The 19,708-nt window shown below is 37.0% G+C and overlaps 1 long non-coding RNA gene across 2 annotated transcripts in view; it reads right to left on the reverse strand.

The window, feature by feature from the left end:
• LOC122211394 overlaps positions 1-19,708 on the reverse strand; it is a 78,336-nt gene that overhangs the window by 13,886 nt on the left and 44,742 nt on the right. The window contains exon 3 of one of the 2 annotated variants that reach the window (XR_006198662.1): positions 13,550-13,623. The exons of the other annotated variant lie outside the window; for it this stretch is intronic. This is a non-coding gene — a long non-coding RNA (uncharacterized LOC122211394). The remainder of the gene's footprint in view (positions 1-13,549; positions 13,624-19,708) is intronic. 2 annotated transcript variants of the gene reach the window in all.

The raw sequence follows: 19,708 nt of genomic DNA on the forward strand, positions 1-19,708 counted from the left end.
TTTAGGACTTCCAAACTATAGCTCTGTGAGATAATAAATTCGAATTGTTACAGCAGCTGTAGGAAACTAACATAGTAGTTGCTGAGGACAGAGAAGAATAGATGGGGAGTAATGGGACCCACCTCCTATACTGGGAAGTATGTATATAAATTACTCAACATAGATACATGCAGATGGTCCCCCACTTACAATGATTCAACTTAATGATTTTTCAACCTTATGATAGTGCAACAGTGATGTGCATTCACTAGGAATTGTACTTCAAGTTATGAATTTTGATATTTTCCTGAGCGATGCTCTCTTGTGATGCTAGGCAGCAGCAGTGAGCTACAGCTCTCAGATGTAATCACATTATAAGTCAAGAAGGATTTGTACAACAAATTGTATATTGCATGTCGAACTCAGTCTCTTTCTAGTACATGTTAATGTTATGGTCCCTTTTGGACCTGCTTCTTGTATCCCACATAGACTGGAAGGGTATGTGCTTCTTGCTTCAAGGCCCTTGTTATTTGTCTTAGGTCTTGTCTTACACATTTGCTTTAAGTATAACCTTTAAGCTCATATAATTATCAGTGAATTGAATTTCTTCAGAGATTTCCCCTTTTTTTGGATTCTTGCTGCAAAAACTGGCTGTAGAGTTGATTATCTTTCTTACCTGTAGGCTCACTCTCTGCTATTTCTCTTTCGGATCAATCCTAGTCTATGTGTATGAATTGGAGGAGATTTTAAAGAACAATGTAGAATTTCTTTCTTGAAATTAAAATTGAAGATGAAAGATTCTATTTTTATTGTAGCATTATTTATAATAGCCAAGGTATGGAAGCAACTCAGGTGTCCAACGATAGATGAATGGATAAAGAAGATATGTATATATACATGGTGGAATATTACTCAGCCATAAAAAAGAGATCTTGCCATTTGTGTCAACATGGATGGACCTAGAGGGTATTGTGCTAAGTGAAATAAGTCAGACAAAGAACAATATCATACAATGTTACTTGTATGTGGAATCTAAAAACCAAAATGAATAACCAAAGCAACCAAAAGCAGAAATAGACCCATAAATACAGAGAACAAACTGATGGTTGCCAGAGGGGAGGATGGCCAATGTGGGTGAAGGGGAGTGGGGGGAGTAGGAGATACAGCCTTCCAGTTATGGAATGAATAAGTCATGGGATAAAAGGCACAGCACAGGGAATATAGTCAATAGCATTGCATGGTAGCAGGTGGTAGCTATACTTGTGGTGAGCATAGCATAGTACAGAGTTGTTGAATCACTATTATATATCTGAAACTAATGTAACATTATGTGTCAACTATACTTCAATTAAAAAAAAGTTGAGGGGCGCCTGGGTGGCTCAGTCGGTTAAGCGTCCGACTTCAGCTCAGGTCACGATCTCGCGGTCAGCGAGTTCGAGCCCCGCGGCGGGCTCTGGGCTGACGGCTCAGAGCCTGGAGCCTGCTTCGGATTCTGTGTCTCCCTCTCTCTCTGCCCCTCCCCCATTCATGCTCTGTCTCTCTCTGTCTCAAAAATAAATAAACATTAAAAAAAAAAATTGAAAATGAAAGCCTCCACTTGTCCACTTGCAAAATAAGTGCAACACTGCTAAATTTCATCCTTTCCCCAACATAATGTCAACTCATAATGAGAAAAAAACTGATTAGATACTTCATGCCCAATATCCTGCAGCTTTAATAAGGTTCAGAAGGAGGCAAGTCAAACTGGGCATAGTGAAATTAAAAAAAAAAGTTTTTAGAGTCAGAAAAAATTGTGTGTTCAATAAATTTACCTCTCTTCAACTCTTCCTTATTATTCTGTATTTTACTGAGTCTTTATTACAGAATTATGGTATTCGTTTTTCTATTCTTAGCGTGAAGCTCAGTACTTTGAACATCCAAAATACCTCTTACTAGCTTTTTTTTGAGTGGATATGCCACATCTACCCTCAAAAGAGACTTTCAAACCAGAAAACTGCATCACTCTGGTAAGATAGAGTCTTACCATAGTCTGTCATAGTGCTGTCATAGACCGTTTTTAAATCTGATAAAAGCTATGCACCTAAAATAAAAAAATAGGAACAACACAAAAACTTTCATACAGTTTCAAATAGTTCTTTAAGCTCTTGAACATGACCCAAGTTAAGAATCTTAGGGCAGTGGATTATTCTGTAGTAGAAGGGAATCTGTAACAACTTAGAAAAGACTGAAGAGACATATACAAGGAGGGAAGGTAGTAATGTCCCAGAAAATGTTTTCAACTGAGAATCAAGTTTTCCCATGAATTTACTTAACAAGTTATTTAAAAGGTTTTTGATAGAAAACACCAAAGGAAAGCTTTATCTTCATAATTTTTAGGTCTCTTTTAATCTTGAGTTTCCCATCATTCTGTATGGATCTTTTTCTGGTTTATAAAGCAAGGGGGGGTGCTGTTATGCACTGAATGTATCTTCCCCAAATCCGTATGTTGAAGTTCTAACCCCAAATGTGGCTATAGTTGAAGAAGGTGCCTCTAAGGAAGTCATTAAAGTTAAACAAAGTCATGAAGTTGGGGTCCTGATCTAATAGGATTAGCTCTAGTTGGTACATCCAGAAATGGAATATTATTCAGTGCTAAAAAGAAAGGAGATATGAAGCCATCAAAAGACATGGACAAACCTTCAATGCATATTGCTAAGTGAGAAGGTGGCCTTCTATAAACCAGGAAGAGAACCTTTATAAGTAACTGACTTGGCTGGCACTTTGACCTTGAACAGTGAGAAATAAATTTCTGTTGTTTAAAAGACTCAGTCTGTAGTATTTTGTTATGGCAGCCCAAGCTGACTAATACAGTTGGAAAAACCCTGAGATTTTAGTATTGTTCCTATTTCCATAATGGAATGAATCTCTACTTAGTCAAATCTAGGTCCAAGAAGCAACTATAGATGGGCATACCTTGCATCTTTTGCAAAATTATTCCTTGGGGTGTCCCATATTAGGTTTCCTATATTTGGTAGACTTTACTGTCTCTGAATATACCTTTACCAATGAGAAAAAAAAATGTGTGCCATATTGATTAATTATTTAGAAAGAAGGATGCATCATTTAAAATGCCTTTGAATGTATCGCTTTAACACAGTGGTCTGAATATAGCAATGTGAATCACTATCTTTCCTTGGCATTTTTTTAATTAAAAAACATTTTTTTAATGTTTATTTTTGAGAGAGAGACAGAGAGAGACAGAGCGCAAGTGGGAGAGGGGTAGAGAGAGAGGAAGACACAGAGCTGTCAGCAGAGGGCCCGTCAGGAGGCCCAAACTCAGGAACAGCGAGATCATGACCTGAGCTGAAGTTGGTCACTTAACCAACTGAGCCACCCAGGCACCTCTATTCCTTGTCATTTGTAATCAAAAAGTTGAAGAACAGGATTGTTCTTGCATCCACAGTCATGGCTAGGTTAGGACATTCTAATGTCTTAAATGAAGGAAAATATGATAACTTGAAAAAAAAGATTATTTTTACGGAAAATGTACCAATAAAATGAACACATTTAACAAATATTCTATCAGGTGCCTCCTCTTTCAGTCACTTGATAGTTATCTTAAAATATTTTTTTTCCTTTGCATTATGAGACAATAAATCTAAAAACAAAAGATTTTTAAATCACTGAAAACACATCCTTGAACCATGCCAACAACTTTTGTGTTGTAAAATGGTTTCAACAATTACATGTTCACCTCTCTAAAATTTTTTTTTTTAATTTTAGGTAGAAAACTTTCATTAAAAATTTTCCAATCTAGGGGCGCCTGGGTGGCTCAGTTGGGTAAGCATCTGACTGTGGATCTCAGCTCAGGTTATGATCTCACATACATCGAAACTTGTATCAGGCTCTGGGCTGACAGTGTGGAGCCTGCTTGGGACTCTCTGTCTCCCTCTTTCTCTGTCCCTCCCTTGCTCACACTCTCTTTCTCTTAAAAAGAAATAAACTTTAATTTTATTAAAAAAACATTTCCAATCCAATGACAAAAATTGTTAAACTTCGTGAATAAAGTAGTAAGCCTGTAGAATATCTATATGTCATGGACATTCACTATATCACTCAAAATAAAACATATGGGGGGACACCTGGGTGGCTCAGTCAGTTGAATGTCCAACTTTGGCTCAGGTCATGATCTTGTGGTTTGTGGGTTCAAGCACCATATTGGGTTCACTGCTGTCAGCCTATCAGGCAGAGCCTGCTTTGGAACCTCTGTCCCCTTTTCTCTGCCTCTCCCCTGCTTATGCTCTCCCAAAAAATAATTTAATAAATAAATAAAACATTTGGTTGCCATTATCTTCATAGGGCAAGATACTGATAATTTTATAGTGTCTATTTTCTCACATAAAATAGAAAAAGAACATAATTTCACACGGAAATTATAAAACCACTAGTTATAAAATCATATTCATAAGAATCAATAGAAAAATTATGTCAAATGTTCCTGACTCAAATTGTAACTACGTACAAAAATAACAGAAGGAAAAGTAAAAGAGGTAAAAGAAGGCACACTGCTCTGTTCTTTTTTTTTTTTTTTAATTTTTTTTTTTTAACTTTTATTTATTTTTGAGACAGAGAGTGACAGAGCATGAACAGGGGAGGGGCAGAGAGAGAGGGAGACACAGAATCGGAAGCAGGCTCCAGGCTCCGAGCCATCAGCCCAGAGCCCGACACGGGGCTTGAACTCACAGACCGCGAGATCATGACCTGAGCTGAAGTCGGATGCTTAACCGACTGAGCCACCCAGGCGCCCCCACACTGCTCTGTTCTAAAGGCAAAAAGCACCTCTTAAGTTTGTTGAAAAAAACTAACAAAATGTTAACTGTGTCCAAGTGTACAATTTTACTCAATATTTATATAATTTAATTTGTTAGAAAAATAATTTGACTTTGTTTTGTCCTATTATAAAAGTTTCATTATAAATTGGGTGATATATAAATTTATATATGCTTTATGTAAAATTTTTTGTAGTCATATTAATTGATTTAAACTGAACATGTTCCCAAAGATAATTTTTTTTAATGTTTATTTATTTTTGACACAGAGAGAGACAGAGCACGAGTGGGGGAGGGGCATAGAGAGAGGGAGACACAGAATCTGAAACAGGCTCTGGGCTCCGGGCTCTGGGCTCTGAGCTGTCAGCACAGAGCCCGATGTGGGGCTTGCACCCACAAACTGTAAGCTCATGACCTGAGCTGAAGTCAGACGCTTAACCGACTGAGCCACCCAGGCGCCCCTCCCAAAGATAATTTGATGCTGCTTACAACAATTAGAAATGATAGAAAAAAGTTAATAATAAACAGATGAAAACTAATAATAGGAGACTAAAGCAAAAAACAAAAAAAGAAAAAGGAAAGAAAAAATTGAGCTACCTCTATTCTTTGACAGCAGTTTTTCAGGATATTTTTCATTAAGTAAGTGGTTTTGAACAGCGTAATTTGTGATGGCCTAGGGAACAGTTTGACAAAAGACAGAGATTGTCCAAAAATGATTGTTGCTTAGAAAACTTCTGAGCAAAAGTTATCCATATAATATTATAATTTATTTCTGTTAAAGTAATTCTATCCAGAGCTGAAGTTGTACAGTCTCGTTACATAGATAGATCTCTGAGAATAAACATTTCTAAAGTAGGAACAGATTGATGCCCTATTTCTCAATTATGTGAGAAAGGAGTCAAACTAGAAAGGAATTCTGCATTGTTGTAATGAGATATGGACATTCTGTAACATATAAATCTTTAAGAAGTACATATGCTGATGATGCTTGGCAAGACATTGTACCAATGGCTTTATTCTCCCAAAACAGCAAGTCTTATAACAATAATAATGTATCCAAGTTTTTGTGAATCAAATTTATGTCCTCTCTGTTTTAGTCAGGGTTTGCCAGAGACAGAGACCAATAGGAAATTATGTATGTGTGTGTGTGTATATATATATATATATATATATATATATGAGACCAGAGACAGAGACCAATAGGAAATTATATATATATAAATATATATAAATATATATAAATATATATAAATATATATAAATATATATATATTTATATATATAAATATATATATCATAACATATATATATAAATATATATATCAGGGAAGCTGATGGTGTAAATTCCAGTCTAAAGGCCAGAGAGGATGAGATGAGATTACTCAACTCAAGCAGGCAGGCAGAAACATAAAGGGGCAAATACCTCCTTCCTCGGTTTTTTGTTCTATTTAAGCCCTCAACAGATTGGATGATTCCACCCCCATGAGGGAGGGCAATCTACTGAGTCCACCAATTCAAATGCTAATTTCATCTGGGAACACCTTCATATACACACTCAGAAATAATATTTAATCAGGGCCAGTCAAGTTGACATAAGATGTTAACTATCACACTCTGTAACATCCAAAATTTTTGAAGAACCAGAGATACTGAAAAGAGATCCAAGTATTGGAAATAAAGACTACCTTCTAATACCTACCATATTTCATAGAACCTAAGATGCTATGCAGTCAATGATGAACCATTATTTTATGTATAACCAAGAAAATGAAAAATGTGCCGGTTAATTGTAAGATGCTGTCAATCATAAAATACATACTAGTTTCTGGCATGTAAAATGCAAACATAAGTGTGCATCTAAGAATCTATGAAATATTGTTACAAAATTCATGCTTACTGTTTGGAATTTGCTACCTGTACAAATCACTTTCAGAAACAAGAAAGCAAGGGCCTAGAAATATCATTAAATATGATGAAATGTGAAAGACACCTGTGTCCTATTTGATGCTTCTAAATTACCAAAGAGAATATATCAACCAAAGGGATGTGCTCTGTGTAGTTCAGAAAGGGGTGAGCTGACAAGCAAAAATGTGTCTGCAGCATTACTGATACAGTTTTAAGGTAAAACAGAACTCTGACCCACTGGGAAATTACATCCCCAGGGCACCGTATGAATATAAATCCCCTGAATCTACAATTCTATTAAGAAACTCAAACTTTTATTTTATCAAGGAGAAAAATATAGTTGTAATATTGAGGGGATATCAGCAGACTATTAAGTTTCTAATTTGCAGAGCTAAAAATTGCTTTTTAAAAATATGTACATATACATGTATGTATGTGTGTGTATTACATAGGAAAAACAGTCTGTATTCCCATGAATTCAGGGGACTACAAGCCAGGGGAATTGAAAGAATTCTGGTAGCAAATGATCTCCTCTGGATGTTTTCGTAACTTAAAGCAATTAATCACCCTATTCAAACCATATGGGCTCCTGAATCCCATTAGGCAGAATTACAAAATATTGAGGGAAGGGACGCCTGGGTGGCTCAGTCAGTTAGGTCTCTGACTTCAGCTCAGGTTACGTTCTCACAGTTGGTGGATTCGAGCCCTGTGTCAGGCTCTGGGCTGACAGCTCAGAGCCTGGAGCCCATTTCAGATTCTGTGTCTCCCTCTCTCTCTGCCCATCCCCCGCTTGTGCATGCACGTGCTCGTTCTCTGTCTCAAAAATAAATAAATAAGCATTATAAAAACATTGAAGGAATATTAAAAGACTATGGAATCAGAAGAAGAATTGAACTTCAGGATTAAAGGGAGGGGTATACTAGCAGGATTACTTGTACTGCATGTTATGAGAGGAAAAAAGCCAGTCCTAAAATCTGCACTAATTGTAGGCACTGATCACAAACACAGGACCACCCATGGAGAACCAGAATATAAATTTGTTTTCATTATAACTCTAGGGTTTTTTTGTTTTTTGTTTTTGTTTTTGTTTTGTTTTGTTTTGTTTTGAGGGGTTGCAGTGTGAACACTTTAGGTAAAGGGTGGGTGTGGAAATATTTATAAAGGAACATAAATAAAATGAGTTCTTAAGTAACTTCCTCTGAATGAATCTGACTAATCTTGCCAATGTTTTCCTGGCTTCCACGCAATCTTTATCAAACCAGGAAGTGGGTCAGCCAGACCTGGGGCAGACAAGACAATCAGTTGGTATGTAAACAACTGAAAGACTTCTGTAAATCAATAGGGGACTTATAATATTTCTTAGACTCCAAGTCCCTCCCCACCTTTGCATCTTCCTTTACCCTGAATTCATTGGTACAATTAGGTATGCACACAAATCAAGAGTTTGAAATACTAAAGAGCAGTTTAGTAAGAAAGCAGAGATTTTCAGCACTGCAAAAAACATCTACCATGAAGCTAAACAGAGGAGAAATATAATGCTTTGTTTAAAATATGATTCTTCCTAGCTTGATCCTAAGAGTTGCCGTTTATAAATAGCCTGTTTTAGTCACAGGTAAGTATGATGGGCTATTTCTTTGAATAAAGTAGCAAATCCTACAGGTATGGTCTGCCAACTCCTTCATCCACATTATCTTTGGACAATCCTTAATTAGACCTTAAGGATTTTGATACACGGCTCAGAGTCTTGCACATCTGCACCTCTCGCCCATCAAAGCTCTTGAAGATTATAAGGACTGTGCAGATAACCCATTCAGTGATCTATGATTTTCATTATTACTCCATTTCAGCCACCATCCACCACTTTCCAAAGCAAGCATTATCATTTAGCTCTGTACTAGCTCAGAAAATTTAACCCATGATCTTTCCACTGACTTCTGTACTTCTCTCCCACCTTAACTCATACTTCATTACATTCCTACTTCATGTAGACCCTTATTCCTCGATTTTATTTCAGTCAGTCGATCTTCTTTTGAATTTCCTTTCTTTCTGATCATACATTCTCACCACCCAGAGATAACTATTCCTAATACTTTGGTATATAAGGACATTGCAATATTATTGTAACTTGAACAGAAATTTTGTTTCTTTTTGTATGAATTCAAAACCATGAATCCTTTATTGCTTATAATTTTAAATTTCGATGAAAACTCCCTCACTGTGAGGGTCTACATTCTATTCCACTAATTAGAGAGCTTTGCACTTCCCATCTGGGCCTTCAATGCCTCAGGAGTTCAGTGACAGAAAACTCTTTACAAACTAATAGCTAAGATGCAGTAGGGAAGGCAGGTGGCATAGGGTAGACAGATAAACAGGACATCAATTGGCTCACTCCCAACGCTCCCTTAGCAAAACCCCTACTTTAATTAATATGTTCAGATAAGAAACTCTGACTTTCTTAAAAGATAATGCTCTAAAATGAACCAATCATCAAATAAAAAAGTTTGTAGAAATTAAACACATGATGCTAATAGTAAATAATTCACTATATGTAGAAAGCTAAACTCAAGATAATAAAAGATATGTGAGGGAAATGGGAGATAAAAGATAAAAGAATTAGAGAAGTCCAAGAGATCCAACTTCTAATACATGGGAGGTATGCAAAGAGAAAAGAAAAATATAGGAAGGTGCCTAGGTGGTTCAGTCAGTTGAGCATCCAACTCTTGATTTCAGCTCAGGTCATGGTCTCACAGTTCATGAGTTCGAGCCCCATATTGGACTCTGTGCTGGCAGCATGGAGCCTGCTTGAGATTCTCCTTCTCTCTCTTTCTGTCTCTCTCTACCCCTCCCTGCCTCTGTCTCTCTCTTAAAATAAATAAATAAAAGAAATTTTAAAATATAGGAGAATTTTACTTTATAAATTTTAAATTATAAATAAAATGTCCTATAGTGAAAAGAGGTTAAAGAGTACCAGCCTGAAAACAATCTCAAACTATAGTGTTACAAAATTTTGGAACACTAGTGAGAAAGAAGAGAACCTAAAAGTATCCAGAGAAAAAGGGAAAGTTAAGTTACAATGAAAAGAAAAAAAGAGATGGCATTGGACTTCTCAGAAACAGCAGCAGTAGACACCAGGAATCAGTGGAAACATACGTGTTAAATCCTGAGGGAAGGCTATTTTCAAGATGAAATTCTATAGCTCACCAAATTCCAGTTAAGTGTGAGGCTAAATGAGGTTTTTTTTCAGACATGCAAGTACCAAAAAAATAAAGTGAAAAAAAAAAATGTACCTCTTAAGTACTCCTTTATAAGGAATTATTGGATGATTGCTACAGTTAAAATAAGGGCATAAAACAAGAAAGAGGAATATAGTAAGTCTTGTTAAACTAGGTAGCCTAAATAGAAAAGTGACAAAATTCAGTTCCACTTTGATGATAAATCTTAAAGAGCCAGGATGAGACATTCAGCAGGTCTAGAAGCAACTGCTTAAATTGGAACAAGATGACAAAGGGCTTGGGGGTTGTCTCCAGAAAACCTATGGAATTGAGAGATTATCTGTTATGTTTGAGACAGCAATTTGATAAACAGAATATTTGCCAAAACGAAGCACAGATGTTAAAAACGAGAAAACTAAAAACTAAGCAACTGAAAAAGCTAAGTAAATTTGAAAGAAAAACTAAATTTGGGCCAGACAAGAAAAGCTGATTAAGCTATAAGTACACTGCTTGGTTCTGAGTTTTTATATAGTCACAATAATGTGAACATTCTGTTGATGTGACCACAAATTGTGATAAAGTTAGATTAGGATGATGGGAGAAGAGATAAACAGAAAATAAGAGAGCAAAACACTTATCTGCACTATAAGAAATTAATCGAAAATGTATTAAATTGATAAACCAAGAAATGGTATCATATCTAGAAATTTATTTTTATTTTTTAAAATACTTATTTATTTTAAGAGAGAACGCAAGCAGGGTAGGGGCAAAGAGGGAGGGAGAGAGAGAGACTCCCAAGTAGGTTCCTCACTGTTGCACACAGCCTGGTGTGGGGCTTGAACTCATGAACTGTGAGATGGTGACCTGAGCCAAAATCAAGAGTCAGCCGCTTAAATGACTGAGCCACCCAGGCACCCCAGTATATCTAGAAATTTAAAGATTAATCCTAAAATTAAAAACTAAGAACTAAAACAGGTTGTTTCAGGGGAGTAGTAATGGTTCAGATAGAGACAGTTCTTCTCTTTGTGACTTATTCGATAAGCAAATTTTGTGCATTTGTAATATCAGTAAAATTATAGTTAATTTAAAAATAAGCTACTTTAGGGGCACCTGTCTGGCTCAGTCAGTACAGCATCCGACTCTTGACCTCAGGGTCATGAGTTTGAGTCTCACGTCGGGTGTAGAGATTACTTTTAAAAATGCATTTAAAAAAGTTACTTCACATATTTTTCCATTTATAAGAGGATGGAAACTGAATATAATCTTCTAGAGGTAACACAGAAGGAAAAGCAAGGGTAATTTGGGAGGAATCATGATGGTTTCATTTGGGGGCATGTTCACAGGCTGGAATTGTTGGACATGACACCAAAATCTAAATCTGCAGACCATGCCTTTGATCTTCAGCCTCATATGTCCGATGGTCTTCTGACCATATTTCCTTGGATGTCTTCTTCACCATTATCTCAAGTCAGCCTTATCAAAACTAACTTGATGATCATCACTATCTCCACATCACCACTCTTGTATTCTCTCTCTCATTTGGTAGCATTATCATCAACCATTCACCCAACCTAGAAATATGGAGTCACCCTTAACTACTCCCTTTAACTCACTCGTGAGAGACATTTTCCAAGTTCTGCTAATATTACTACCTAAAATTTTTTAGTATGTACTTTTACCCATTTTCACTTGTCTAATTCAATATTTCTTCATTCAAAGCCTGAGTTACAACAGTCTGTTCATAACGTTATCTCCCTCAATTCTATCCTTCATTTAATCACCAGTGATCTTAACTATGTTTACACTTCTACAAAACCAGTGGTTCTTAAACCTGTTGTATGTGTATGTGCATGACCAATTTTAGAAAAGGAAAATGTTTAGTGATATTAATTTAAGAACAAAAAGACTCAAGGTGCCTGGGTGGCTCAGTCCATTGAATGTCTGACCCTTGATTTCGGCTCAGCATTGGTTCCCTTGGTTCTCAGGCTTTCAAACTACACAACTGGCTTTCCTGGGTCTCCAACTTCCATAGATGTATGTGCATATGTGTATGTATATGTATATCAAGCCCCGTATCTGGCTCTGCACTGATAGTGTGGATCCTGCTAGGGATTCTCTTTCTCCCTCTCTCTCTGGCCTCCCCCATTTGCGTGCATGCACATGTGCGTGCACATTCCCTCTCTGTCTCTCTCAAAATAAATATTTTTAAAAAAAAAAAGAATAGAAAGACTCAAGGAACTCTGAATACTTCGGTAATCATTACAAAACAATTATTAGCACACTGTCACAACAAATGTCAAATTACATTCATTTATCCAATCAAAGATTAGTAACCAAGCACTCACTACTATGTGCCAGAGGGTATGGGGGATACTGCAGTGGCCAAAGCATTTGACTCCTTGCTTCTATGGAGCATACATTTCAGTGAGGGTGGACACATAATTAACAAAGAAACAAATAGGTAGTGATGAGTACTATAAAGAAAGCAGCACACAAGTTTGGGTAGGTTATTTTAGTTAGGGAGGGCAGTAAAGGCTCAATGATTTGGTGACATCTGAACACAGACTTGAAAGAAGTTGAGAGTGCCATGTGGGTATTTGAGAGAAAGGTGTTTCAAAAAGAGGAAACAGAATGTACATTCTGAAGTAAGGGTGCCTGGAGTATTTGAGGAAGAGCAAGAGCCCAGTTGGAGTGGAGTTGGGCAAGAAGGAAACTGATAGAAGATGAGGTCAGAAAGGAAGATATAGGCTTGGTCATCTAGGACCTCATAGGCCATGGTGATGACTTTGGATTTATCCTAAATGTGATAGAGAGTCTCTGGGAGCTTTGAACAGAGGTGTGACAAGTACTGATTACACATTGTGGATCTTTCTACTCTTTTAATTCTTATAAATCACAGCATCTGACATCTCTTCTGTCCTGTTTCTGCTGACTTTGTAAAAAGAAGGATCTCTCTGTTGATTTAATGGGATGAGTTTGGGAGGAGAGGAAGAATAGTAGATGCAAGTCTTCAGTCCAGATGGAGGACTGTCTTAATGTACAAACATCCTAGAATAGAGATATTGAATTTTTTAGGAAACCTATTTTTGATTGAGAGATTCTACCAATTTACAAGTCTTTGACTTTATATTAAGATACATAATATTAATAATATGCCTAATGTAAATATACAAAAAGAACATGCATTCTGTCTTCCCACCCCTGCTCTGGGGTACATCACAAAGCATTCCTGAGTTGACTGACAATGAAGAGTATTATGCACAAATTATTTTTTTCCCATTGTGGACTAGTTTTTCCATGTGGCAAGAAAGATGGTTAATGGGTATTTCCTAATTATATACTTCCATCTCCAAGACCCAGAAGAGAAATCCTCTTCTCTAATTTCAATAAAAAACTCCGAAATGAAAGCCTCTGGTTGGCCTGGCTGGGATCACATGTTCATTTTTGGCTCAATCACTGTAGCCAGAGGAATGAATGAGTCACTCTGACAGGCCAGGTAAAAATCAGATACCCAACCCAGCCCTGGGGAGAAGATACTACGATCGATAGTTGAGCAGGAAGGGGAGGGAAAACCAGACAGATAAAATATATAAGCATCTACTATATATGGTATACAAAATCTTTGACAATCTGAAGACTGCTTACCTCTACGGCCTTATCTTCTTCCACTCCTTAAATCAGATTATACTCCGGAAGTACAGCAGAATAGCTGGAATGAGCTTTAAAATGAGCAGATCCAGGTTTGCATCAGAAATTTGCAATTTACTATACATGACTTTGGGTAATTTTTGTAATCTCCGTAAGCCTTAATTTCTTTAAAAAAATTTTTAATGTTTATTTATTTTTTAGAGACAGAGTGTGAGCAGGGGAGGGGCAGAGAGAGAGGGAGACACAGAATCTGAAGCAGGCTGCAGGCTGCCAGCGCAGAGCCTGACGTGGGGCTCAAACCCACCGACTGCGAGATCATGACCTGAGCCAAAGTCAGATGCTTAACCAACTGAGCCATCCAGGTGCCTCAAGCCTTGGTTTCTTAATTTGCTTAATGTGGTAAATAAGTGGACAAAAGGAAGTGATGCAAGAAAAACACTTGGCATGGGTCTCCTAGATAGCAGGTGTGAGATTTTAGGGAATTGATAAATAGCATCCCTCTTTTCCTCTTTTAAGTTTGTTCAATTTAGGGGTGCCTGGCCGGCCCAGTCAGTTGAGCATCAGACTTCAGCTCAGGTCATGATCTCACAGTTCACAAGTTCAAGCCCCACATCGGGCTTGCTGCTGTCAAGTGAGGAGCCCACTTTGGATACTCTGTCCCCTTCTCTCTCTGTCCCTCCCCCACTCTCTCTCTTTAAAAGCTGGTTCAAAGAGACACTAGAGAATCAGAAAATGGAAATACCTTTAAAACATGTCAAATAATTTTTTATGTTTAATACCCTTCAGGGGCACCTGGGTAGCTCAGTGGGTTAAGCATCCGACTTCGGCTGAGGCCATGATCTTGTGGTTCGTGAGTTCAAGCCCCGTGTTGAGCTCTGTGCTGACAGCTCAGGGCCTGGAGCCTGCTTTTGATTCTGTGTCTCCCTCTCTCTCTCTGTTCCTCCCCACTTACACTCCCTCTCTCTCTCTCTCTCTCTCAAAAATAAATAAAGATAAATAAATAAATAAATAAATAAATAAATAAATAAATAAATAAAACCCTTCAGAGATTTCTCATCTTGCCTAGAGTAAAAGCTATCACCTATGTGGCCCTGAATTCATCTTCTGCACTCCCCAATATCTGTTACCTCTCTGCCCTCATTTCTATGGTTTCCCCTGTGCTCACTTTACACAGCCACACTGGCTTCATTACTCTTCTTCAAACTTTCAAGAAATCTCTCCTCAGATTCTTTATCCTTGCTTTTCCCACTTTTGGCCAAGACCACGAAGCCCATGCTTGCACATGGCTTCCTCCCCCACTTAAGGAAGGAAATAGACATAGTCTCTGTCCTCATTGGGCTTATAGTCTAGTGGGGAGATGAGCATTAAATGCATAAACAAACAAATACTAAATGAGTACAAAGGGTGGTATTATGATAGAAAAACACCTGTACTCATACTCTAAGAGAATAATGGGGCAGAATTGTCACATTTAAAATGGTAAACTAAGGAAAGGTCATTTAACCTGGCAATGGTATGCAAATCACATAATCAGAAAGTACAGACTTTGTCTAAGACCATTATCCACCTTAGTAGAGATGGAACAATAATGAAGTATCACCTGAGAGCCAGGTAGACAAGTGGTCAGGGTCTGGAATGTTCAGTCATACCCAGTCTCTAGCAGATGGAAATTCAGGAGCAGAAAATTCAGTATATGAGGGAATCCAATTAAAAGGGAATCAGTCTAATAGGATCAGAGTCTAACCAAGAGCACAATTCATTTGATGCTCTACTAAGAGCTCTTCCCTGGGTTTTCTTAAAATCTTAGAGAGAATTGTTCTTAGAATAAAGTGGGACTCTTTCTGTACTTTTCAATCAGAATGCAAATAAGTAAAGATGATATCATTTTAGAAGTAATCTTAACTCTTTTCAAATTGACTTACAATTTTTTTCAGTAATTCTAGAAACAGGAAGTTGCATAAATAGTACATACAGTCCTGTGTAAGCTTTGCCTGACACCCCCTAATGGTGACGTCTTCTTTTAACATCTTACATACACGATATCAAAACCAGAAATGAACATTGATACAATACTGCTGTGATGGTGAATTTTGTGCGTCAACTTGACTGGGCCACAGGATGCCCAGATAGCTGCTTGTGTCTGTGTTAGTATTTCTGGAGGAGATTAGCATTTGAATCAGCAGACTGAGTAAAACACCTAGCCATCCCTAATGTAAGTGGGCATTATCTAATTCCTTGAAGACCTGGATAAAACAAAAAGGTGGAAGAAAGTTGAATTTATCCTTTCTCCTCCTGACTGTTGAATGGAGACAAGGATGTCCTCCTGTTCCCTGTGTTCCTGGTTCTCAGGCCTTCATACTTGGACTAGAATTGACAGCATTGGTTCCCTTGGTTCTCAGGCTTTCAAACTACACAACTGGCTTTCCTGGGTCTCCAACTTCCAGACATGTATGTGTATATGTGTATGTACATGTGTATATGTGTATGTACAGTCTGGCCCTGTTTCTCTGGAGAATCCTAATACAAATGCTAATTAGATTACATACCTTATTTAGTTTTCATTAGTTTTTATATGTACTCATTTGCTTATATGTGTATATTTGTATGTGTGTTTACTTCTATGTAATTTTGATACCATAAACAGAATCATGTAGCTAATGTTGAAATCAACATACAGAACTACTCATACAACTCAATATCTAAAAGTAATCTGATTAAAAATGTGCTGAGGATCTGAATAGATATTTTTCCAAAGAAGACATACAGATTACCATTGTCATATAAGTACATGAAAATGTGCTCCACATCACTATTTATCATGGAAATGCAAATCAAAAGCACAATGAGAGACCACCTCACACCTGTTAGAATGGCTATTATAAAAAGATAAGAAATAACAAATGTTGGTGAGAATGGAGGAAAAAGAAGTCTTGTGCACTGCTGGTGGGAATATAATTGGTGCAGCATAATGGAAAAAAAGTATAGAGGTTCCTTAAAAAATTAAAAATAGAACTAACCATATGATCCAGCAATTCCATTTCTGGATATTTATCCAAAGGAAACAAAGATACTAACTTGAAAGGGTATTTGTAGCCCCATGTTCATTGCAGCAGTATTTACAATGGCCAAGACATGGAAACAACCTAAGTATCTACTGATGGATAAATGGATAAAGAAAATGTGGGACAGACAGACACACACACACACACACACACACACGCACACACACGCACACACACGCACACACACACACACACACACACACACACACACAGGGATGTTATTCACCCAAAAACAGAAAAAAAATCCTGCCATTTGCAACAACGTTGATGGACCTTGAGAGCATTGTGCTAAGTGAGGTAAGTCAGAGAAAGACAAGTACCATGTGATCTGACTTACATGTGGAATCTGAAAAACACCACAGACCTCACAGATACAGAGACCAGATAGGTGGCTGCCAGAGGTAGCCCAGAGAGTATGGGCAAAATGGGTGAAGAGAGTCAAAAGGTATAGACTACCAATTATAAAGTAAGTCCTGGGGATATAACATACAACATAGTGACTGTAGTTAATACTATTGTATTGTATATTTGAAAGTTGTTAAGAGAGAAGCTCTTAAATTTCGCATAACAAGAAAAAAATTGACAACTATGTGTGGTGATGAAAACAAAAAATAACAAGATACAGAACTGTTCCACGGCATGTAGGAATTCTTTGTGCTCCTCTGTTATAGTCATACTTCCCCAACCCTATCCCTGCCCTTTAATTATTCTCCATAGTTTTGTTATTTGGGAATAATCTTTCATAGTTTTGTTATTTGGGAATGTTATATAAATGGAACCCTATAGCCTTTTGAGACTATCTTTTCCCATTAAGTGTGATGCCCTTGAGATCTATCCAAATTGTTGCATGTATTGCATGTTGTTGTATTCGTTTGTTTTGCTGAGCAGTGTCCCACTTCATGGATATACCAGGGTTTGCTTAACCATTCACCCCCTGAAAGACATCTTGGTTGTTTCCTTTCGAATGTATTTTTTAAAAGGCAAGTCATTTGCAAACCTTGGGTCTTTTGCTTTTGTAAAGAACTTTCAATCCACCTCAGAAGTGATAGGTTCATTGATTAAGAGTTTCTGAGCAAGATGAATGCACTCAGAAGTGGGAGCATCACATGGGGTGTCACTCTGAATAAATATGACCTTACACGGGTGAGTACTAGTTGATAGCCTAATCCTAAATGGTGTCAGGTCTCAGGAGGCTGTCCAGGGAGTGGACCAGGGATGGTAGGCATGAGGCCAAGAGGGCTGGTCCAATTGAAATGTTACATAGGAGTAAGGAGGAGGGATGACAGGGGGAAATGTGTACACATGAGCAAAGCATCACCTTTCCTGTAGTTCTGAAACAGGAAATATGACAACATGGGAGTCATTTATACTTCTCATTTCCCTCAAGTTACCAGCGGATAGACTGTCACTGCCCCTCAGTGCCACACCCCTTTGAGCCTGCATTTTATGCCCAGCAATAGCCATTTCATTACTGATTTTACAAAGCCTTATATGGAAAGAAAGCAAACAAATGAAAAAAGGAAATGCAATGGGAAAAGGACACTCTCTTCAACAAATGGTGTTGGGAAAACTGGATAGTTACATGCACAAGAATAAAACTGGACCACTCTCTTACACCATACACAAAAATAAACTCAAAATAAATTAAAGACCTAAATGTGAGATCTGAAGCAATAAAAATCCTAGAAGAGAGAACAGGCAGTAATTTATCTGACATTGGCTGTAGCCACATTTTTCTAGATATGCCTCCTGAGGCAAGGGAAGTAAAAGCAAAAATAAACTATTGGAACTACACCAAAATAAAAACCTTCTGCACAGTGAAGGAAATAATCAACAAGACTAAAAGAACAACCTACTAAATGGCAGAAGATATTTACAAATGGAACATCTGATAGAGTTAATATCCAAAATATATAAAGAACTCATACACCTCAACACCAAAAAAACCCTAATAATCTAATTAAAACTGGGCAGAAGAGATGAACAGAAATTTCTCTAAAGAAGACATACAGATGATCAATAAACACATAAAAAGATGCTCAACATCACTAATCACCAGGGAAATGTAAGTCAAAACTACAATGAGATATCATCTCACACCTGTCAGAATGACTAAAGCAAAAAACACAAGAAACAATAAGTATTGGCAAGGATGTGGAGAAAAAGCCACCTTCTTGCACTGTTGATGGGAATGAAAACTGGGACAGCCATTGTGGAGGTTCCTCAAAAAACTAAAAATAGAACTATGATCCAGTAACCACAGTGCCGGGTATTTACTCAAAGAATAAAAAAAACACATCAATTTGAAGGGATGTATGAACCCCTATGTTTATTGCAGCATTATTTACAATAGCCAAGATATGGAAGCAGCCCAAGTCTCTCTCTCTCTCTCTCTCTCTCTCTCTATATATATATATATATATATATATATATAATATAATATAATATATATATATTATATTATATTATATATATATATATAAATATAATATATATTTTTATTTTATTTTTTTAATATATTTAATATATATTATAAAATATATATTTTATAAATATAATATATATATTATTCAGCCATAAAGAAGAATGAAATGTTGCCATTTGCAACAACATGCCTGGATCTAAATAGTATAATGGTAAACAAAATAAACCAGTCAAAGAAAGACAAATACCATATGATTTCACTCATATGTGGCATTTCAGAAACAAATGAACAAAGGAGAAAAAAAGAAAGAGAGAGAGAGAGAGAAACAAAGAAACAGACTCCTAACTCTAGAGAACAAACAGACGGTTACCACAGGGGAGGTGGGTAAAGGGATGGGTAGAACAGGTGATGGGGATTAAGAGTACACTTATCATGATGAGCGCCGAGTAACGTATAGAGTTGTTGAATCACTATATTGTACATCTGAAGCTAATATATTTGTATGTTAACTGTACTTAAATTAAAGTTTAAAAATTAAAAAAAATATATTGTTCTTTCAAAATATTCTTTGGGAGAGAGGTTTTGTGAGGCTCTAGGTAAGCAAAAACATATTTTAGACACAGTCCCTGCTCTCAATAGGCTCACAATTTAATCTAGGAAAACAATGTT

Source organism: Panthera leo, chromosome F3 (genome assembly GCF_018350215.1).
Source record: "Panthera leo isolate Ple1 chromosome F3, P.leo_Ple1_pat1.1, whole genome shotgun sequence".
NCBI lineage: Eukaryota > Metazoa > Chordata > Mammalia > Carnivora > Felidae > Panthera > Panthera leo.